Source organism: Geotrypetes seraphini, chromosome 7, assembly GCF_902459505.1.
Source record: "Geotrypetes seraphini chromosome 7, aGeoSer1.1, whole genome shotgun sequence".
Taxonomy (NCBI): Eukaryota; Metazoa; Chordata; class Amphibia; order Gymnophiona; family Dermophiidae; genus Geotrypetes; species Geotrypetes seraphini.
In genome coordinates this window covers 7,450,703-7,474,134 of record NC_047090.1, presented here as the reverse complement: position 1 = coordinate 7,474,134, position 23,432 = coordinate 7,450,703, and the positions used below count along the sequence as shown (strand labels likewise).

Genomic DNA, 23,432 nt, shown 5'->3' with positions numbered 1-23,432 from the left:
AGGGTAGGCCTGGCTGGGCCTCCACCTGTGCAGATCGCTGGACTAGATGGACCCAAGGTCTGATCCGGTGCAGGCATTTCTTATGTTCTTATGTTATGTTGTGCTTCTGTCTTCACAAAGGTAAAGTATAGTTACTTACCTGTAACGTAGGTTCTCCATGGACAGCCTTTCTGTTATTCCTTGCCTGGTCCTGAAAAGTGTAGCATGCGTGCATTTCTTCAAGCGCTGTGCTGTCCCAGTCTAGACTTTCTGCTAATACCGGAGTGCAACAGGTCTTACGAGGAGGAGATTTCTGAGACCACAGCTGTAAGGGACATTTTCGTCTATATCTGATTTTCTTGTGTAACTTGATCCAAAGCACATCTAGAACTTTCCTTTCTCTTCCAAAACAGGCCCACGAAAACGCCTATTAACAAAACCAAAGCAGATCCTCTGAGCAATGATATGTTAATGGATTTATCTATTCATTAAGAGCGATGCTCATCAACGGAGAGGCACCCTTAAGATATTCAAATGAAAGATTAATGAACAGAATGAGCTGAAGGAATCAGGATAAATTCAAGGGATAATCAAATCATTTAAAACATAATTACTTAGCCACAAGGAAGAGATCAAAATTCAGCACTGTTTCCTTGCTGGACTGCAGCGAATGGGAAGCATTTCGGAGAGACTCTGATGAACTGCCCTTTCCATGCAAATCGTAACCTAGTAGATGACGTCAGATAAAGACCTGCATGGTCTGCCCAGCAGTCACATATAGGGTTACCATATGGTTCCGAAAAAAGGAGAAATGATTGAGACATCTGGGTCAGTGGCGAAGTAAAGGGGGGGGAATCCACCCAGGACACCATCTTGGTGAGGGCACAGGCACCCATTATGCTCTCTGCCCCCCTCCCCCACTGCTGTGCGTGTGTGCAGGTTCCCTTCCCCCATACCTCTGTAACATTTCTGGCACATGCAGCAACCCCCCAACCTGATGATGTGCCAGCGTCAGCTCATCCTGGACCCCCGCCTAGAAGTGATGTCAGAGGAAGAGCCAATGCTGGCCCGACAGCAGCTTCAGGATTGCTGCTTGTGCCAGGAACGTTAGAGGTACGGGGGAAGGGAGGGGGCGGGGAAGGAGCGTGTTGAGGTGGGGGAGGGGCACCTCTCACCCTCGCTGCGTCGCTAATCTGGGTTTTACTTTCATTGAAAACAATGGAAGCAAACTGTATTTCTCGATCCATCCTCCTTTTTCTCGTGTGGTAACCCTAGTCGCGTTCATTATCAAAGCCAATCTCTCCTTCTTTCTGTTTCTGCCCAGATAGTTTCTTTCTAAATCAGTATCGATTTGGTGTTCAGATTACGAGAGATGGATTCCTACGGGCCTGTGCTAGGATTGGACAGGGAAGAGGATGAGAAGGAAGGAAGTGCCAAATTCTTACTGCTAAGAATTTCCTGTTATCATGTTCTTGAGGTAAAAATAATCTTTGGTCAAACTCTAGGCACAGTAACGTAGTACAGTAGACGATGGGTGAAAAATACCAGTGGCCCAGATACGAGAGGCCACTGAAAGGTTTTCGCCTAACCAACAAAGTTGGGGCCGTCTCCGTCGAGGGCTATACGCTTAGTCCAGTGATTTTCCACTTGTTTTGTTCTGTTGGAAAAATATGGAACGAAAAAAGTGGAAAATCACTGGACTAAGCGTATAGCCCTCGATGGAGACTTCCCCGACTTTGTTGTGTGGGCTGAGAACTTTTCAGCGGCCCCTCGTATTCTGTCCAGCTATCCCTTCCACACTACCGAGTATATCTTCCAATTTCCAGGCAGCAGCCATAGAGCGTGACTCCTGTAGGATATTGCGTCTTATGTAAAGCAGATTTTGTTGTCCTTTTCCATTGTACTCAATAAATGTGGGGGCCCAGGTTGCTTTGATCGTGTTCGTGGGGACAAAAGAAAGTTTTGCCCAATATCTTACAGATTCTAAATGGACTAACCTGGTTGGACAATTGAGGATGGTGGATAACATTCAGTGTTTTAAAAAGCTTTTAAAACATCCCTATTTGTGGAAGCTTTTTATAAATAGCTGTGAAGTATTGTCTACTAAGGAGCCGAAAATTCAGGATATCATTGTCTGTTATGTCATTATTGATTTTATTTGTATTTTATGTATGTATTCTTGTAACCCACTTAGGTTTTAAGCAAGATATAAATTCCTTGGGATCTTGCCAGGTACTTGTTTCCTGGGTTGGCCACTGTTGGAACCAGGATACTAGGTTTGATGGACCTTCAGTCTGTCCCAGTACATCAATTCTCATGTTCTTATGTGAGCCAAGTATAGGACAATCAAGCCATTGTGACATCACTGATGAGGTTGGCTCTTAGGCATTGGTGGAATGAGGCATTATGACATCACAATCTCAGCTCTGGAATGTTGCTGCTCTTTGGGTTTCTGCCAGGTTCTTGAGACCTGGGATGACCACTGTTGGAAACACGATACTGTCCTAGATGCACCATTGGTCTGACCCAGTAGGGCTATTCTTATGTGAGCCATTGTGACATTACTGTTGGGGTTGGCTCTTAGGCATTGGTGGAATGAGGCATTACGACATCACAATCTCAGCTCTACAATGTTGCTACTCTTGGGGTTTCTGCCTGGTACTTGGGACCTGGGTTGGCCACTGCTGGAAACAGGACACTGGGCTTGATGGACCTTTGGTTTGACCCAGTATGGCAGCTCTTACGTTCTTATGTGAGCCAATCTAAGATAATTGAGCTTTTGTGACATCACTGATGAGGTTGGCTCTTAGGCATTGGTGGAATGAGGCATTATGACAGCACAATCTCAGCTCTGGAATGTTGCTACTCTTTGGGTTTCTGCCAGGTACTTGGGACCTGGTTTGGAAACAGGATAGTAGACTTGATGGACTTTCGGTCTTTCCCAGTGTGGCAATTTTTATGCCATGGTGGTCAGAAGAGATATTCAATACACTGCCCAGTTAAGTGCTTCCGAGTATCCCCTCTCAGCCCATTGAATGGGTTTAAGCAGGCAAAAAAAAGCCTCTCCTTTGAACATCTGTCCTCGAGTGGATAATAGCATTGTCTACACAGGTAGAATGAAACCTCCTAGGCTGGTGGCTCTTCCAGGACAGGGATAGTCAGAGCAGATCTGTACTGTCGCTGACTGACTGATGACTCTGCCGTGAGTAAACAACGCCCCTGGCTTTTCCTGCCTGTTGGTCTGGAGCCTCTCACCAGACCTAAATTAATGGAGTTGTAAATGATTGAAACTCATTTCGCCTTCCCTAGGGCATCAAACCACTTCATTCAGTGCACGTGTACAGGTCAGAACTGCTTGATTTGGTGCTTGAACAATCTGAACACCATCTCCACTGAAATGCGCTTTAAAAGTGAGGCGGTGTGAAAATGCTCTCTCAGTTATCTTGGCGTTATCCTACATGAAGCGGCCCAGAACAGTCAGTAGAACGTTCCTGAATAATGAGAGAATGCTCACGAGATCACGGGAACTTGCATACAAATTCCACATAGTGTTGCGGCCAGACACTGGTGCAACTTTCCCTAGCATGGGGTCTTTGATAGGCTGGCTGCTCTTTGGACAACATTAATTTTCAAAACACGTAAAACTAAGGGACCTGCCTTGATTGACAAACTGCTCATTCCGCATGATCCACCCAGAGCTTTACGATCTACAACTCAACATCTGTTCTTCATACCTTCACTAAAGATTATTAGTACTTGCCGTAACATAGAAACATAGAAGATGATGGCAAATAAGGGCCATAGCCCATCAGGTCTGCCCACTCTACTGACACACCCCCAAGTCTACTGCAACAATCTCAGTAACTACCCCCATGATCTGGAATTCACTGCCAATTCACATTAGGGAATGTTTTCTCTTTAAAGACGCCTTCGAACACTGATTTCCCCCTTTTTTGTTTCTGCCTAAAGGGTATCCAGTGGTAATGAAGTTGTTCCCCTTCGTTCCTATTGTTTTCGTCATTAATGCTCTCTTTCCTAGATTTTGTTGTAGTTCATCCCTCTCCCCTTTCGTTTAATTGTATGTTGTGTCTACGTCTTTGTTGTAATTTTTCCACTCCCCCTTTTTATTATTTTATTAGCAGATCACCCGGCGTTGCCCGAAAACTATGGGTTAGACACTATTATCTGTCTTTTTCAAATATTTTTATATGTCACTCCCTTCCCACCCCCACAGTATTTTTCCCCACATAGAAAGTGATATGTATACCAAGTTTGGTTGAAATTTCTCCTTGCGTTTCAGAGTTATACTGGAACATACATACACACACTCACAGATACATCTGATTTTATATATAATAATAATAATAACTTTATTTTGTATACCACCTTACCCAGAGTTCTAGGCAGTTCACAACTATTAATAAGATTACAAACGAAGATAACTTTGGAATTAACACTTTTTGGAATGTACATGTCATTGAAGTTGACAGGAATTAACAATTTTTGGAGTGTACAGGTCAATGAAGTTGACAGAATATACAATAGTGTACAATAGGAATATACAAAAGTGTACAATAGGAGGGTAACTTTTTTTTTTTTATTTACAGGGAAAAATACCGGTCAGTGAAGTTAATTGGTTTGGAGGGTACAGTAGGAGGGGAAGGTGGAGGTTCATGTGTATTGAAGGGAGTAGAAGAAGCGAGTGGGAGTGTTAGGGGTTCTGTCCTTGGAATAAGTGAGTTTTGAGTTTTTTTCTGAAGTCCAGGTAGGTGGGGGCGTCAAGTACAATTTGGGCAAGCCATGAGTTTAGTTTGGCCGCCTGGAAGGAGAAGGTTTTGTCAAGGAACCTTTTGAGATGACATAGTTTTAGGGAGGGGAAGGCGAACAGATGAATTCTACGAGAGTTCTTATTGTTGTGATTTAATTTAAAGTGGGGGATGAGGTAGCTTGGGGATAGACCAAAACCGTTTTGTAGCTGAGGCATGCGAACTTGAATAGTACTCTGGATTCAAATGGTAGCCAGTGCAGTTTATGGTAGAAAGGGGTGATATGTTCCCATTTGTTTAGGCCAAATATAAGGTGGACGGCAGTGTTCTGAATCAGTTTTAGTCTCCTGGTGGTTTTCTTCATGGAGCCTAGGTAAATGATGTTGCAGTAATCCAGGATGCTGAGAATGGAGGATTGTACTAACAGTCGGAATGAGTTGTCATCAAAGTATTTTTTCATGGTGCGGAGTTTCCAGAGCACCGAGAAGCTTTTCCTGACGGTAAGATCAGTGTGCTTCTCAAGGGAAAGGTGTTTGTCTAGGGTGACTCCAAGTATTTTTAGGGTTTGTTCTAGAGATACCGCCTAGAATCCAGGTTAGGCGATGAATCCAATTTTAAAGAAAATATTAGCACATCCACATGCTACTCAAAAAAATTGGTGCTAAGTGGGATTCTATAAGGGCTGCCTGACCTTACATTTTGGTGACAGATTCGCATCTGCTGAAACCTGCGGGGCACTGAGACAGTGTTCACTTTCCCGACTGACCCGCCCTGCTCCCTATCGAGTTAGGCGCTAAATTGGAGGGGTTTTGCCTTATTTTCATTTTCTTTGTGGTCTGCGTTGCTTCGCTTTTACTTATCAAACAAAATGGAAATTGGTGCTTTCACCTTCTCACCCACCCCCAAGGTTTTGACAAAAATACCGTCCCAGGCCTACGGAGATGTCCCCATCCCACCACCTCCCCAGCATCTTACCCCAAGGGGCAGAAAAAAGGCAGGAGTTCACCCCAGTTGCTCATGACACACTGATGCTCTAATTCAAACGGCTGATGGTCAACAGTTCTCCATATTCCTGCCAACTGGCACCAGTGAGGTAGGAGTGACTGGGGGTTAACTCTTACCCTAGTCTAACAGCCTGGAGTACGTACTGGAAGACGGGGAAGGAATTTGGACAAGCCCAGGGAGAACCTTTTCCAAAGTTTTGGTTGCAGAGGTCCTCAGTGGGAAGGGTGGATTTTGGAGACCCAACCAAATGAGAAATGGTCGGAATTTTTTTTATCTTTCATTTCCCAAACAAAATGAAATGTGGCTATGTGATTTGATAGCGCTTTTCAGCAAACAAGACCCTTAACCGACCCTTCAGATAATCTCAGGGCCCCTTACCCGACTCTTCTCCTTCACGATAGCTCCTATCTCCCCCTGCTTCTCCTACCCACTTCCTTCCTCATCCACCAAGTCTGACCAAATCCGTTGTAAATCCGATAAATTTGTTGTAATTCTGCCCTCTTCATCTACGAAGTTGGCTAAATTTGTTGTAAATTTCCCTTTTTCATCTGCCAAGTTTGGCGACAGTTGTTGTAAATCCGATAAATTTGTTGTAAATCTACAAGTCTATGCGGATCCTAATCTAATTTATTGTAAACCGCCTAGAACTCGCTGGGTATGGCGGTATATAAGAATAAAATTATTATTATTAAAGTATGTCTGAAAAATGTACACGTTTCTTTTCTCTCTCATGTGTGTTTCACAGAGTAGGTGAAATGCTGAAAACTAATGCTGTTTCTAACTGTTCGCTCAGTCTGTGAGCTTGGAATTAGAGAATGACACGGGGACAAATTTGTCCCCGCGGAAACTCAATTTGCCCATCCCTGCAAGTTTTGTCACTGTCCCTGTCTCGTTCCTTTTAGCTCTGCCTTAACCGCATAAACCTCAAACACTTATGATTTCAAAGCGTTTGAGGCTTCTGCAGATGAGGACGGAGCTTGCAGGGACAGGAAAAGAACTTGCGGGGACGGGAAAATGAGTTCCCGTGGGGAAGGGGGAAAATTTGTCCCCATGTCATTCTCTACTTGGAATCTTGAGATAATGTGGGATATCATTGTTTTAAATGATTGAAAATATAAAATACAGAGCGGCATTCTCACTTCCTCTCTGTTTCTCTTTCAGCAAATTAACATATCTGTGTCCACTGGTCCACCTGACTAAGATCATCCTGTCAAATCCTCACAGGTATGTTTCTTGTTGAAATTTCTTTTTTTGGATTTATTAAGGGCCTTTTCATGAAGAGATTCACTCAAAGCAGTGTGCAATACACGTCTCCCTCCATATCCGCAGTTTCTGTACCTGCGGTTTCGATTATTTGCGATTTTTCAGCCGTTGACTCCGCCCCCCCCAAACGTCATCACTCAATTTATTTTCCATTTAGTGTTCTGTACAGTACCCTGAAATCGCTGGTTATACGCGGTTTCATTAGTAAAAATGATGGCGTTTGTTTAAAACCGCGAATAACATAAAAAAGTTAGTCGCAATTTTTTCATATTCGCGCCTATTGGCAGCCCGCATCCACCGCAAATACAGAGGGAGAAGTGTACATTGAATAACTATGAGTGCTATATAGTTCATGTATTGTACCACCCTGACAGAGGCTCATGTGAACCGCTCTGAATTGACTCCCTTTCAATAAACAATATACTGAGGACAATTCTGTAAATGATCTTAGAAGCTTCCACTCAAAGAAGACCTTTTCATCAAGCTTGACTTAACATAGTACTAAAGTAAATGTCAGCAGATAAAGACCTAAATGATCCATGTAGTCTGCCCATAAGTTATACCCGTTAAAAAATACATGATTAGATGAACTTATCTCTTCTTTGATATTTCTGGGCCATAGACTGTAAAGTCTGGTATTGTCTTAGATTCCAAATGCTGAAGTTGCCGTCCAAGCTCACTCCAGCTTATCTAACCATCCCGTTGTTTGCAGGATATCTACCCTAAAGTCTGGCCAGTAACTTCCTTATGCTCCAAGTTACTCGAGTTCCCATTGATGCCCACCCGAGCCCGTCCTACACCGAATCACCATATATTGAACACAGACCGTGTAGGTCTGTCCAATACCAGCCTTAGTTCTTTAATTTACATTCTTCATTTTCTAATTAGAGATCCTCTATTTTTATCCCACACTTTTTTGAATTCCATCACCGTTTTCCTCTCCACCACTTCCCTCAGGAGGGCATTCCAGGCATCTACCACCCTATCCGTGAAGAAGAGTTTCCTAATATTGCTCCTGAGTCTTCCTCCCTGTAACCTCAAATTATGCCATCTAGTTTTACCATTTTTTCTTCTCTGGAAAAGATTTGGTTCTACATTAATGCTTTTCAAGTATTTAAACATCTGTATCATATCTCCCCTGTCCCTCCTCTCCTCTCCTTTCTTCCAGTCTCTTCTCATATCAAGCAGCAGCCATGGGAATACTCTTCCTCATCAAATTAGGTCACTAAAAAGATTATTGGACATTCTGCAAGACCCTAAAATACTACAAAGCCAAGGTAAGTGATTCCCCATCTGCAAATGCACCGAAGTCCATTCAATTCTGATGAGTTTCGGTGCATTTCCCGTGAGAAAAGCACTACCATGGCTTTGTAAAAGGGGCCCAAATAGAGGTGCTCTGTTGAAATTATTTTCAATGATGCCACGTCCTAGGATATGCCTAACTTCTTTCTTTATTTTTGGAATCCACTTAGAACTTCTTGGTATCCGCAGACTACAAGACAAACTTTACATAAAGTAATGCTCTCATAAGCTTTAAAATAGCGATCCGAACATGGGATCAGGTGTCAGAACTAGAAAGAGGGAAGTGATACATTCAGTGACACATGTTTGATTTCCAAGATAAAGACTGTTTGAAAGTAGAAAACTACCCATAATGAAACTTTTCCTACCCTAAAATGCTGTCTCACTGACACGATTAGGCTTCTACATTTCTCCTTATTTTTCGGGCCTAGCTTCCAATGTTCATCCAACTTGATTTACTTCAGATTTTTTCACATTTTTTTGCTTTCCCTCTTAAGTTTTCTCCATACTTCAAGTTTATTTAAAATTTATTTTACCGCCTAATCAAGCCTTCTAGGCGGTGTACAAAAAACACCAAAACAATGCGCCAATTAAAATACAATATGAACAAAGACAAACCAGGGGAAATGACAATTTGTAAAGACATTGACGAACCAGAACAAAATGAAAGAAGGGTTGGAACTACAATTGATAGAAAGAAAGAGAACATTCAAGGGAAAGAACAAAGGGAGGGGGAACTGAAGGTAGAAACCTTTCCTGAATCTAAGTCGTCCTTAGAAGGACGGTTTAAGTTACAAAAGCATCAAGGAATAAAAATGTCTTTATCTTTGCCTTAAAATTGGCAAGAGTTGTTATTTCTCTTCTTTGACCGTCGTATTCTCCTTCCTCATTCATGTTTTCTTACACCTCCTCTCATTTCCAATTCTTCTTCCTCTACCTACCTCTCCTTCCGTTGTCTCGTATTTCTTTCTCTTCCTCGTGGCCTTTGGAAATGATTCACCCTATGGGAATAGCCTGGGCAAGCTTGTTAGTGGACAAGACACCTGTTCTCTTTGTTACACACCACAGTGGTGATGAGTTGGTTGCTCAGAAACTTGCTGAAAACACCATTGACTGTGAAGAACAAGGTAATAGATCTGACGTATCACTCGCCGGGTTGAAAGAAGCGATAACAACTTCATGCAACATTTTAATATTCTCAGTGAAAGATCTTATTAGCACTTCTGCCCTATTTCTCCCTTCTTCTGATATCATGCCACACACATTATTTATCTTCAATGCAAATGTGCAGTTACGGAGCTGCCAGTGAAAGCTTTTCTCCTTCTAACCCCTTTCACTATTTGCCCATTGGCTTTTACAACAGATCGGAAATAAAGTTAGCGCTCAGGCAAACCGATTCAATGCTGTTGTATAATTAATCTAACTGTATTCATATCGGGATGGGACTTGGCAAAGTTCAACTAGCAATTGTCTGTGAATCAGAACTGAAGAAAAATCCCTTGTAGATGTCTTTCCAACATGAATCATTACATTTGTCAAACTAGTTACAGATCGTTATACCTTCTTCTCTGTAATACATTTAGCTGGCCTGGCTTTGTTGACTGGTCATGCCTTACTGTACCCTCCAATGAAAATAATCTTGTGTGGAGCATCACATTATTCTCAGAATTCAGACACTGTTGATGTTCTGTAAGACTTCTGGGAATTGTGAATCCTGCCTAAATCATTTCTCTGACACAGGCAGTGATTCTCGATGCAGGCATTGCACTGACCACTAATAAAGACTTTCCAGCCACGTCTGAGTTTCATGTCTTCGTTTGTTGGTCACATCCACTCTGGTTTCACCTTGGATGATCTGCAAAGATTCTTTTTTTCTTGTCTGAAGAGTACCAACATTATTTTAGGTCACTTAAATAATTGCTTTTTAAAATTAATCGTAGCATGTGACTGTCTGTCTAATTTTCTTGGTCCAGCTACATCAGCACTGGTTTCTGATTGATGATTATTTTTTTTTTTTTAGTTTCTACCATACTGGTGGTTCTAATACAGTGGTGCCTCACACAACGAACTTAATTGGTTCCAGGAGCAAGTTTGTTATGCGAAAAGTTCGTTATGTGAAACGCGTTTTCCCATAACAATACATGTTAAAAAAAATAATTCGTTCTGTAGCATAAAATATGCTAATTTGACATAAAAAAAGATAAATTTTTTGTTATTATTTTTATTTAGATACATCTAAAAACATAATTGTTTTTTAAAACAACACACATTTTTTAAATTTAAAGACAGACTAAGTAGAGTCTAATTTTACAGTGAGAGAGGGCAGAGTCTCAGCGGCAAAAACTGGGACTTAACTGCGGCGAGAGTAGCTCCGCCCCCCCCCAACGCATCAGCAGTAGGCGCCGGGCCCCTGTGAGCCGACGGTCCGCCACTGCACAGGGAGCCAGGCGGAGAGAGGGCAGTTAAGCGCGGTGCCTGCGCGGAAGGATGCAGCTCGGGCGGCTTCGCTGTGTGAAACGAAGTTCGTTGTAGGAAGCGAGACCTGAAGTTCGTTGTGCGAGGCACCACTGTACTTCTGAACATAAGAATAGCCATTCTGGGTCAGATTAATGGGCCATTTAGCCCAGTATCCCATCTTAACAGTGGCCAATCCAGGTCACAAGAACTTAAGGAAAACACAAATACTGTAGTAGCAACATTCCATGTGGAATCCCCAAAGAGCAGCAGGATTCCCGAATCCCAAAGAGTAGCAACATTCCATGCTTCCCCCAAGTCTTTCTCAATAGCAGACTATCTGGTATGCTTCTTTAATTTATTTATTTTTAAAATTCATAGACCTCTTAAGTCTAAGTGGTTTCCATACAAAACAGGACTGGCAAATAACTGTCAAACACTATTACAAAGTGCTCAGAAGGGTGAAATTCTCAGACCAGACTTCGGGGCGAGCTCGGATGTTTGCACGCCTGAAATCTTGGCGCTCTTAATCATTGCACTGAGATACTGTTTGTTGAATTTGTGTCAATGAGCTGTGCATCTTCTGATGAGCCAAACCTTGTAGCTCGGGTTCACCGTCGCTGCAACAACCTTTTATCTGCCGTCATGTTTCTATGTCTTAAGCGAGTCCCCTGGGCTAAAGGGAAGGTGGGAGGGAAAGCTGCCTCCGAGGGACAGGAAAGACTCTGCACCTCAGAGGCATGTACTATCCATCCCCCTCCCATCATGCCGTGCTCCTCCTCCACCATACTCCCCTCCTTTTCTACCACCTATGAACTGCTTCTCCCTGGGCGACCAACCTGGGCCGTCCAGCCCATTGTTATAGTCGCCCATCGAGACCAGCTCTCGGGCTGTTTTGTCCAGGTCATTCTCTTCTTGGTTGAGCTGAGAACTTTTCAGCATCCCCCTAGTAGTGTGAAGAGTTTCCGTCTCTGGAAACCAGAACTGAGATTGTGATGTCATAATGCCTCATTCCACCAATACGATCCAACCTCATCGGTGAAGTCACAAGGGCTTGATTGTCCTAAACTTGGCTCACTTTTACTACATACGAGGGGGTGCTGAAAAGTTCTCATCCCAACCAACCAACTTCCTCAATTCCTGAGTGTTATTTTGTCACTGTAGATGAAAAGTGTTATCTTATTTCATTAAGTGCCAATTTGCAGAAACAAAATTCTCTGTTTTGACATTGTTTCAGATTGTTGATTGAACCACATCCACGTCATTCTCTTCCTGGTTGGGCTGAGAGCTTTTCAGCACACCCTGGCAGTGTGAAGAGTCAGTCTCTGGTAACCAGAGCTGGGACTGTGATGTCATAGTGCCTCATTCCACCAATAAAAGTCAACCTCATCAGTGATGTCACAATGGCTTGATTGTCCTATACTTGGCTCTTGCAGTTTGAAGACTTTCAGTCTCTGGTAACCAGAGCTGAGATTAAGATATCATAAAGCCTCATTCCACCAATAAGAGCCAACCTCTTCAGTGATGTCACAAGGGCTTGATTGTCCTATACTTGGCTCACTTTTATTACATACGAGGGGTGCTGAAAAGTTCTCAACCCGACCAACCAACTTCCTCAATTCCTGAGTGTTATTTTGTCACTGTAGATGAAAAGAGTCTTATCTTATTTCATTAAGTGCCAATTTGCAGAAACAAAATTCTCTGTTTTGACATTGTTTCAGATTGTTGATTGAACCACATCCACGTCATTCTCTTCCTGGTTGGGCTGAGAGCTTTTCAGCACACCCTGGCAGTGTGAAGAGTCAGTCTCTGGTAACCAGAGCTGGGACTGTGATGTCATAGTGCCTCATTCCACCAATAAAAGTCAACCTCATCAGTGATGTCACAATGGCTTGATTGTCCTATACTTGGCTCTTGCAGTTTGAAGACTTTCAGTCTCTGGTAACCAGAGCTGAGATTAAGATGTCATAATGCCTCATTCCACCAATAAGAGCCAACCTCTTCAGTGATGTCACAAGGGCTTGATTGTCCTATACTTGGCTCACTTTTATTACATACGAGGGGTGCTGAAAAGTTCTCAACCCGACCAACCAACTTCCTCAATTCCTGAGTGTTATTTTGTCACTGTAGATGAAAAGAGTCTTATCTTATTTCATTAAGTGCCAATTTGCAGAAACAAAATTCTCTGTTTTGACATTGTTTCAGATTGTTGATTGAACCACATCCACGTCATTCTCTTCCTGGTTGGGCTGAGAGCTTTTCAGCACACCCTGGCAGTGTGAAGAGTCAGTCTCTGGTAACCAGAGCTGGGACTGTGATGTCATAGTGCCTCATTCCACCAATAAAAGTCAACCTCATCAGTGATGTCACAATGGCTTGATTGTCCTATACTTGGCTCTTGCAGTTTGAAGACTTTCAGTCTCTGGTAACCAGAGCTGAGATTAAGATATCATAAAGCCTCATTCCACCAATAAGAGCCAACCTCTTCAGTGATGTCACAAGGGCTTGATTGTCCTATACTTGGCTCACTTTTATTACATACGAGGGGTGCTGAAAAGTTCTCAACCCGACCAACCAACTTCCTCAATTCCTGAGTGTTATTTTGTCACTGTAGATGAAAAGAGTCTTATCTTATTTCATTAAGTGCCAATTTGCAGAAACAAAATTCTCTGTTTTGACATTGTTTCAGATTGTTGATTGAACCACATCCACGTCATTCTCTTCCTGGTTGGGCTGAGAGCTTTTCAGCACACCCTGGCAGTGTGAAGAGTCAGTCTCTGGTAACCAGAGCTGGGACTGTGATGTCATAGTGCCTCATTCCACCAATAAAAGTCAACCTCATCAGTGATGTCACAATGGCTTGATTGTCCTATACTTGGCTCTTGCAGTTTGAAGACTTTCAGTCTCTGGTAACCAGAGCTGAGATTAAGATATCATAATGCCTCATTCCACCAATAAGAGCCAACCTCTTCAGTGATGTCACAAGGGCTTGATTGTCCTATACTTGGCTCACTTTTATTACATACGAGGGGTGCTGAAAAGTTCTCAACCCGACCAACCAACTTCCTCAATTCCTGAGTGTTATTTTGTCACTGTAGATGAAAAGAGTCTTATCTTATTTCATTAAGTGCCAATTTGCAGAAACAAAATTCTCTGTTTTGACATTGTTTCAGATTGTTGATTGAACCACATCCATGTCATTCTCTTCCTGGTTGGGCTGAGAGCTTTTCAGCACACCCTGGTAGTGTGAAGAGTCAGTCTCTGGTAACCAGAGCTGGGACTGTGATGTCATAGTGCCTCATTCCACCAATAAAAGTCAACCTCATCAGTGATGTCACAATGGCTTGATTGTCCTATACTTGGCTCTTGCAGTTTGAAGACTTTCAGTCTCTGGTAACCAGAGCTGAGATTAAGATATCATAAAGCCTCATTCCACCAATAAGAGCCAACCTCTTCAGTGATGTCACAAGGGCTTGATTGTCCTATACTTGGCTCACTTTTATTACATACGAGGGGTGCTGAAAAGTTCTCAACCCGACCAACCAACTTCCTCAATTCCTGAGTGTTATTTTGTCACTGTAGATGAAAAGAGTCTTATCTTATTTCATTAAGTGCCAATTTGCAGAAACAAAATTCTCTGTTTTGACATTGTTTCAGATTGTTGATTGAACCACATCCATGTCATTCTCTTCCTGGTTGGGCTGAGAGCTTTTCAGCACACCCTGGTAGTGTGAAGAGTCAGTCTCTGGTAACCAAAGCTGGGACTGTGATGTCATAATGCCTCATTCCACCAATAAAAGCCAACCTCATCAGTGATGTCACAAGGACTTGATTGTCCTATACTTGGCTCTTGCAGTTTGAAGACTTTCAGTCTCTGGTAACCAGAGCTGAGATTAAGATATCATAAAGCCTCATTCCACCAATAAGAGCCAACCTCTTCAGTGATGTCACAAGGGCTTGATTGTCCTATACTTGGCTCACTTTTATTACATACGAGGGGTGCTGAAAAGTTCTCAACCCGACCAACCAACTTCCTCAATTCCTGAGTGTTATTTTGTCACTGTAGATGAAAAGAGTCTTATCTTATTTCATTAAGTGCCAATTTGCAGAAACAAAATTCTCTGTTTTGACATTGTTTCAGATTGTTGATTGAACCACATCCACGTCATTCTCTTCCTGGTTGGGCTGAGAGCTTTTCAGCACACCCTGGCAGTGTGAAGAGTCAGTCTCTGGTAACCAGAGCTGGGACTGTGATGTCATAGTGCCTCATTCCACCAATAAAAGTCAACCTCATCAGTGATGTCACAATGGCTTGATTGTCCTATACTTGGCTCTTGCAGTTTGAAGACTTTCAGTCTCTGGTAACCAGAGCTGAGATTAAGATATCATAAAGCCTCATTCCACCAATAAGAGCCAACCTCTTCAGTGATGTCACAAGGGCTTGATTGTCCTATACTTGGCTCACTTTTATTACATACGAGGGGTGCTGAAAAGTTCTCAACCCGACCAACCAACTTCCTCAATTCCTGAGTGTTATTTTGTCACTGTAGATGAAAAGAGTCTTATCTTATTTCATTAAGTGCCAATTTGCAGAAACAAAATTCTCTGTTTTGACATTGTTTCAGATTGTTGATTGAACCACATCCACGTCATTCTCTTCCTGGTTGGGCTGAGAGCTTTTCAGCACACCCTGGCAGTGTGAAGAGTCAGTCTCTGGTAACCAGAGCTGGGACTGTGATGTCATAGTGCCTCATTCCACCAATAAAAGTCAACCTCATCAGTGATGTCACAATGGCTTGATTGTCCTATACTTGGCTCTTGCAGTTTGAAGACTTTCAGTCTCTGGTAACCAGAGCTGAGATTAAGATATCATAAAGCCTCATTCCACCAATAAGAGCCAACCTCTTCAGTGATGTCACAAGGGCTTGATTGTCCTATACTTGGCTCACTTTTATTACATACGAGGGGTGCTGAAAAGTTCTCAACCCGACCAACCAACTTCCTCAATTCCTGAGTGTTATTTTGTCACTGTAGATGAAAAGAGTCTTATCTTATTTCATTAAGTGCCAATTTGCAGAAACAAAATTCTCTGTTTTGACATTGTTTCAGATTGTTGATTGAACCACATCCACGTCATTCTCTTCCTGGTTGGGCTGAGAGCTTTTCAGCACACCCTGGCAGTGTGAAGAGTCAGTCTCTGGTAACCAGAGCTGGGACTGTGATGTCATAATGCCTCATTCCACCAATAAAAGCCAACCTCATCAGTGATGTCACAAGGACTTGATTGTCCTATACTTGGCTCTTGCAGTTTGAAGACTTTCAGTCTCTGGTAACCAGAGCTGAAATTAAGATGTCATAATGCCTCATTCCACCAATAAGAGCCAACCTCTTCAGTGATGTCACAAGGGCTTGATTGTCCTATACTTGGCTCACTTTTATTACATACGAGGGGTGCTGAAAAGTTCTCAACCCGACCAACCAACTTCCTCAATTCCTGAGTGTTATTTTGTCACTGTAGATGAAAAGAGTCTTATCTTATTTCATTAAGTGCCAATTTGCAGAAACAAAATTCTCTGTTTTGACATTGTTTCAGATTGTTGATTGAACCACATCCACGTCATTCTCTTCCTGGTTGGGCTGAGAGCTTTTCAGCACACCCTGGCAGTGTGAAGAGTCAGTCTCTGGTAACCAGAGCTGGGACTGTGATGTCATAGTGCCTCATTCCACCAATAAAAGTCAACCTCATCAGTGATGTCACAATGGCTTGATTGTCCTATACTTGGCTCTTGCAGTTTGAAGACTTTCAGTCTCTGGTAACCAGAGCTGAGATTAAGATGTCATAATGCCTCATTCCACCAATAAGAGCCAACCTCTTCAGTGATGTCACAAGGGCTTGATTGTCCTATACTTGGCTCACTTTTATTACATACGAGGGGTGCTGAAAAGTTCTCAACCCGACCAACCAACTTCCTCAATTCCTGAGTGTTATTTTGTCACTGTAGATGAAAAGAGTCTTATCTTATTTCATTAAGTGCCAATTTGCAGAAACAAAATTCTCTGTTTTGACATTGTTTCAGATTGTTGATTGAACCACATCCACGTCATTCTCTTCCTGGTTGGGCTGAGAGCTTTTCAGCACACCCTGGCAGTGTGAAGAGTCAGTCTCTGGTAACCAGAGCTGGGACTGTGATGTCATAGTGCCTCATTCCACCAATAAAAGTCAACCTCATCAGTGATGTCACAATGGCTTGATTGTCCTATACTTGGCTCTTGCAGTTTGAAGACTTTCAGTCTCTGGTAACCAGAGCTGAGATTAAGATATCATAAAGCCTCATTCCACCAATAAGAGCCAACCTCTTCAGTGATGTCACAAGGGCTTGATTGTCCTATACTTGGCTCACTTTTATTACATACGAGGGGTGCTGAAAAGTTCTCAACCCGACCAACCAACTTCCTCAATTCCTGAGTGTTATTTTGTCACTGTAGATGAAAAGAGTCTTATCTTATTTCATTAAGTGCCAATTTGCAGAAACAAAATTCTCTGTTTTGACATTGTTTCAGATTGTTGATTGAACCACATCCACGTCATTCTCTTCCTGGTTGGGCTGAGAGCTTTTCAGCACACCCTGGCAGTGTGAAGAGTCAGTCTCTGGTAACCAGAGCTGGGACTGTGATGTCATAGTGCCTCATTCCACCAATAAAAGTCAACCTCATCAGTGATGTCACAATGGCTTGATTGTCCTATACTTGGCTCTTGCAGTTTGAAGACTTTCAGTCTCTGGTAACCAGAGCTGAGATTAAGATGTCATAATGCCTCATTCCACCAATAAGAGCCAACCTCTTCAGTGATGTCACAAGGGCTTGATTGTCCTATACTTGGCTCACTTTTATTACATACGAGGGGTGCTGAAAAGTTCTCAACCCGACCAACCAACTTCCTCAATTCCTGAGTGTTATTTTGTCACTGTAGATGAAAAGAGTCTTATCTTATTTCATTAAGTGCCAATTTGCAGAAACAAAATTCTCTGTTTTGACATTGTTTCAGATTGTTGATTGAACCACATCCACGTCATTCTCTTCCTGGTTGGGCTGAGAGCTTTTCAGCACACCCTGGCAGTGTGAAGAGTCAGTCTCTGGTAACCAGAGCTGGGACTGTGATGTCATAGTGCCTCATTCCACCAATAAAAGTCAACCTCATCAGTGATGTCACAATGGCTTGATTGTCCTATACTTGGCTCTTGCAGTTTGAAGACTTTCAGTCTCTGGTAACCAGAGCTGAGATTAAGATATCATAAAGCCTCATTCCACCAATAAGAGCCAACCTCTTCAGTGATGTCACAAGGGCTTGATTGTCCTATACTTGGCTCACTTTTATTACATACGAGGGGTGCTGAAAAGTTCTCAACCCGACCAACCAACTTCCTCAATTCCTGAGTGTTATTTTGTCACTGTAGATGAAAAGAGTCTTATCTTATTTCATTAAGTGCCAATTTGCAGAAACAAAATTCTCTGTTTTGACATTGTTTCAGATTGTTGATTGAACCACATCCACGTCATTCTCTTCCTGGTTGGGCTGAGAGCTTTTCAGCACACCCTGGCAGTGTGAAGAGTCAGTCTCTGGTAACCAGAGCTGGGACTGTGATGTCATAGTGCCTCATTCCACCAATAAAAGTCAACCTCATCAGTGATGTCACAATGGCTTGATTGTCCTATACTTGGCTCTTGCAGTTTGAAGACTTTCAGTCTCTGGTAACCAGAGCTGAGATTAAGATGTCATAATGCCTCATTCCACCAATAAGAGCCAACCTCTTCAGTGATGTCACAAGGGCTTGATTGTCCTATACTTGGCTCACTTTTATTACATACGAGGGGTGCTGAAAAGTTCTCAACCCGACCAACCAACTTCCTCAATTCCTGAGTGTTATTTTGTCACTGTAGATGAAAAGAGTCTTATCTTATTTCATTAAGTGCCAATTTGCAGAAACAAAATTCTCTGTTTTGACATTGTTTCAGATTGTTGATTGAACCACATCCACGTCATTCTCTTCCTGGTTGGGCTGAGAGCTTTTCAGCACACCCTGGCAGTGTGAAGAGTCAGTCTCTGGTAACCAGAGCTGGGACTGTGATGTCATAGTGCCTCATTCCACCAATAAAAGTCAACCTCATCAGTGATGTCACAATGGCTTGATTGTCCTATACTTGGCTCTTGCAGTTTGAAGACTTTCAGTCTCTGGTAACCAGAGCTGAGATTAAGATATCATAAAGCCTCATTCCACCAATAAGAGCCAACCTCTTCAGTGATGTCACAAGGGCTTGATTGTCCTATACTTGGCTCACTTTTATTACATACGAGGGGTGCTGAAAAGTTCTCAACCCGACCAACCAACTTCCTCAATTCCTGAGTGTTATTTTGTCACTGTAGATGAAAAGAGTCTTATCTTATTTCATTAAGTGCCAATTTGCAGAAACAAAATTCTCTGTTTTGACATTGTTTCAGATTGTTGATTGAACCACATCCACGTCATTCTCTTCCTGGTTGGGCTGAGAGCTTTTCAGCACACCCTGGCAGTGTGAAGAGTCAGTCTCTGGTAACCAGAGCTGGGACTGTGATGTCATAGTGCCTCATTCCACCAATAAAAGTCAACCTCATCAGTGATGTCACAATGGCTTGATTGTCCTATACTTGGCTCTTGCAGTTTGAAGACTTTCAGTCTCTGGTAACCAGAGCTGAGATTAAGATGTCATAATGCCTCATTCCACCAATAAGAGCCAACCTCTTCAGTGATGTCACAAGGGCTTGATTGTCCTATACTTGGCTCACTTTTATTACATACGAGGGGTGCTGAAAAGTTCTCAACCCGACCAACCAACTTCCTCAATTCCTGAGTGTTATTTTGTCACTGTAGATGAAAAGAGTCTTATCTTATTTCATTAAGTGCCAATTTGCAGAAACAAAATTCTCTGTTTTGACATTGTTTCAGATTGTTGATTGAACCACATCCACGTCATTCTCTTCCTGGTTGGGCTGAGAGCTTTTCAGCACACCCTGGCAGTGTGAAGAGTCAGTCTCTGGTAACCAGAGCTGGGACTGTGATGTCATAGTGCCTCATTCCACCAATAAAAGTCAACCTCATCAGTGATGTCACAATGGCTTGATTGTCCTATACTTGGCTCTTGCAGTTTGAAGACTTTCAGTCTCTGGTAACCAGAGCTGAGATTAAGATATCATAAAGCCTCATTCCACCAATAAGAGCCAACCTCTTCAGTGATGTCACAAGGGCTTGATTGTCCTATACTTGGCTCACTTTTATTACATACGAGGGGTGCTGAAAAGTTCTCAACCCGACCAACCAACTTCCTCAATTCCTGAGTGTTATTTTGTCACTGTAGATGAAAAGAGTCTTATCTTATTTCATTAAGTGCCAATTTGCAGAAACAAAATTCTCTGTTTTGACATTGTTTCAGATTGTTGATTGAACCACATCCACGTCATTCTCTTCCTGGTTGGGCTGAGAGCTTTTCAGCACACCCTGGCAGTGTGAAGAGTCAGTCTCTGGTAACCAGAGCTGGGACTGTGATGTCATAGTGCCTCATTCCACCAATAAAAGTCAACCTCATCAGTGATGTCACAATGGCTTGATTGTCCTATACTTGGCTCTTGCAGTTTGAAGACTTTCAGTCTCTGGTAACCAGAGCTGAGATTAAGATATCATAAAGCCTCATTCCACCAATAAGAGCCAACCTCTTCAGTGATGTCACAAGGGCTTGATTGTCCTATACTTGGCTCACTTTTATTACATACGAGGGGTGCTGAAAAGTTCTCAACCCGACCAACCAACTTCCTCAATTCCTGAGTGTTATTTTGTCACTGTAGATGAAAAGAGTCTTATCTTATTTCATTAAGTGCCAATTTGCAGAAACAAAATTCTCTGTTTTGACATTGTTTCAGATTGTTGATTGAACCACATCCACGTCATTCTCTTCCTGGTTGGGCTGAGAGCTTTTCAGCACACCCTGGCAGTGTGAAGAGTCAGTCTCTGGTAACCAGAGCTGGGACTGTGATGTCATAGTGCCTCATTCCACCAATAAAAGTCAACCTCATCAGTGATGTCACAATGGCTTGATTGTCCTATACTTGGCTCTTGCAGTTTGAAGACTTTCAGTCTCTGGTAACCAGAGCTGAGATTAAGATGTCATAATGCCTCATTCCACCAATAAGAGCCAACCTCTTCAGTGATGTCACAAGGGCTTGATTGTCCTATACTTGGCTCACTTTTATTACATACGAGGGGTGCTGAAAAGTTCTCAACCCGACCAACCAACTTCCTCAATTCCTGAGTGTTATTTTGTCACTGTAGATGAAAAGAGTCTTATCTTATTTCATTAAGTGCCAATTTGCAGAAACAAAATTCTCTGTTTTGACATTGTTTCAGATTGTTGATTGAACCACATCCACGTCATTCTCTTCCTGGTTGGGCTGAGAGCTTTTCAGCACACCCTGGCAGTGTGAAGAGTCAGTCTCTGGTAACCAGAGCTGGGACTGTGATGTCATAGTGCCTCATTCCACCAATAAAAGTCAACCTCATCAGTGATGTCACAATGGCTTGATTGTCCTATACTTGGCTCTTGCAGTTTGAAGACTTTCAGTCTCTGGTAACCAGAGCTGAGATTAAGATATCATAAAGCCTCATTCCACCAATAAGAGCCAACCTCTTCAGTGATGTCACAAGGGCTTGATTGTCCTATACTTGGCTCACTTTTATTACATACGAGGGGTGCTGAAAAGTTCTCAACCCGACCAACCAACTTCCTCAATTCCTGAGTGTTATTTTGTCACTGTAGATGAAAAGAGTCTTATCTTATTTCATTAAGTGCCAATTTGCAGAAACAAAATTCTCTGTTTTGACATTGTTTCAGATTGTTGATTGAACCACATCCACGTCATTCTCTTCCTGGTTGGGCTGAGAGCTTTTCAGCACACCCTGGCAGTGTGAAGAGTCAGTCTCTGGTAACCAGAGCTGGGACTGTGATGTCATAATGCCTCATTCCACCAATAAAAGCCAACCTCATCAGTGATGTCACAAGGACTTGATTGTCCTATACTTGGCTCTTGCAGTTTGAAGACTTTCAGTCTCTGGTAACCAGAGCTGAAATTAAGATGTCATAATGCCTCATTCCACCAATAAGAGCCAACCTCTTCAGTGATGTCACAAGGGCTTGATTGTCCTATACTTGGCTCACTTTTATTACATACGAGGGGTGCTGAAAAGTTCTCAACCCGACCAACCAACTTCCTCAATTCCTGAGTGTTATTTTGTCACTGTAGATGAAAAGAGTCTTATCTTATTTCATTAAGTGCCAATTTGCAGAAACAAAATTCTCTGTTTTGACATTGTTTCAGATTGTTGATTGAACCACATCCACGTCATTCTCTTCCTGGTTGGGCTGAGAGCTTTTCAGCACACCCTGGCAGTGTGAAGAGTCAGTCTCTGGTAACCAGAGCTGGGACTGTGATGTCATAGTGCCTCATTCCACCAATAAAAGTCAACCTCATCAGTGATGTCACAATGGCTTGATTGTCCTATACTTGGCTCTTGCAGTTTGAAGACTTTCAGTCTCTGGTAACCAGAGCTGAGATTAAGATATCATAAAGCCTCATTCCACCAATAAGAGCCAACCTCTTCAGTGATGTCACAAGGGCTTGATTGTCCTATACTTGGCTCACTTTTATTACATACGAGGGGTGCTGAAAAGTTCTCAACCCGACCAACCAACTTCCTCAATTCCTGAGTGTTATTTTGTCACTGTAGATGAAAAGAGTCTTATCTTATTTCATTAAGTGCCAATTTGCAGAAACAAAATTCTCTGTTTTGACATTGTTTCAGATTGTTGATTGAACCACATCCACGTCATTCTCTTCCTGGTTGGGCTGAGAGCTTTTCAGCACACCCTGGCAGTGTGAAGAGTCAGTCTCTGGTAACCAGAGCTGGGACTGTGATGTCATAGTGCCTCATTCCACCAATAAAAGTCAACCTCATCAGTGATGTCACAATGGCTTGATTGTCCTATACTTGGCTCTTGCAGTTTGAAGACTTTCAGTCTCTGGTAACCAGAGCTGAGATTAAGATATCATAAAGCCTCATTCCACCAATAAGAGCCAACCTCTTCAGTGATGTCACAAGGGCTTGATTGTCCTATACTTGGCTCACTTTTATTACATACGAGGGGTGCTGAAAAGTTCTCAACCCGACCAACCAACTTCCTCAATTCCTGAGTGTTATTTTGTCACTGTAGATGAAAAGAGTCTTATCTTATTTCATTAAGTGCCAATTTGCAGAAACAAAATTCTCTGTTTTGACATTGTTTCAGATTGTTGATTGAACCACATCCACGTCATTCTCTTCCTGGTTGGGCTGAGAGCTTTTCAGCACACCCTGGCAGTGTGAAGAGTCAGTCTCTGGTAACCAGAGCTGGGACTGTGATGTCATAATGCCTCATTCCACCAATAAAAGCCAACCTCATCAGTGATGTCACAAGGACTTGATTGTCCTATACTTGGCTCTTGCAGTTTGAAGACTTTCAGTCTCTGGTAACCAGAGCTGAAATTAAGATGTCATAATGCCTCATTCCACCAATAAGAGCCAACCTCTTCAGTGATGTCAC

General features: G+C 42.5%; 1 protein-coding gene across 2 annotated transcripts in view; it reads left to right on the top strand.

The window, feature by feature from the left end:
* Positions 1 to 23,432, top strand: part of LOC117364374 (potassium voltage-gated channel subfamily A member 5-like) — a 72,434-nt gene that overhangs the window by 30,633 nt on the left and 18,369 nt on the right. For both annotated transcript variants that reach the window (XM_033953509.1, XM_033953511.1), the window contains one exon: positions 6,912 to 6,974. The gene's annotated coding sequence lies outside the window, so the exon portion shown is untranslated. The remainder of the gene's footprint in view (positions 1 to 6,911; positions 6,975 to 23,432) is intronic.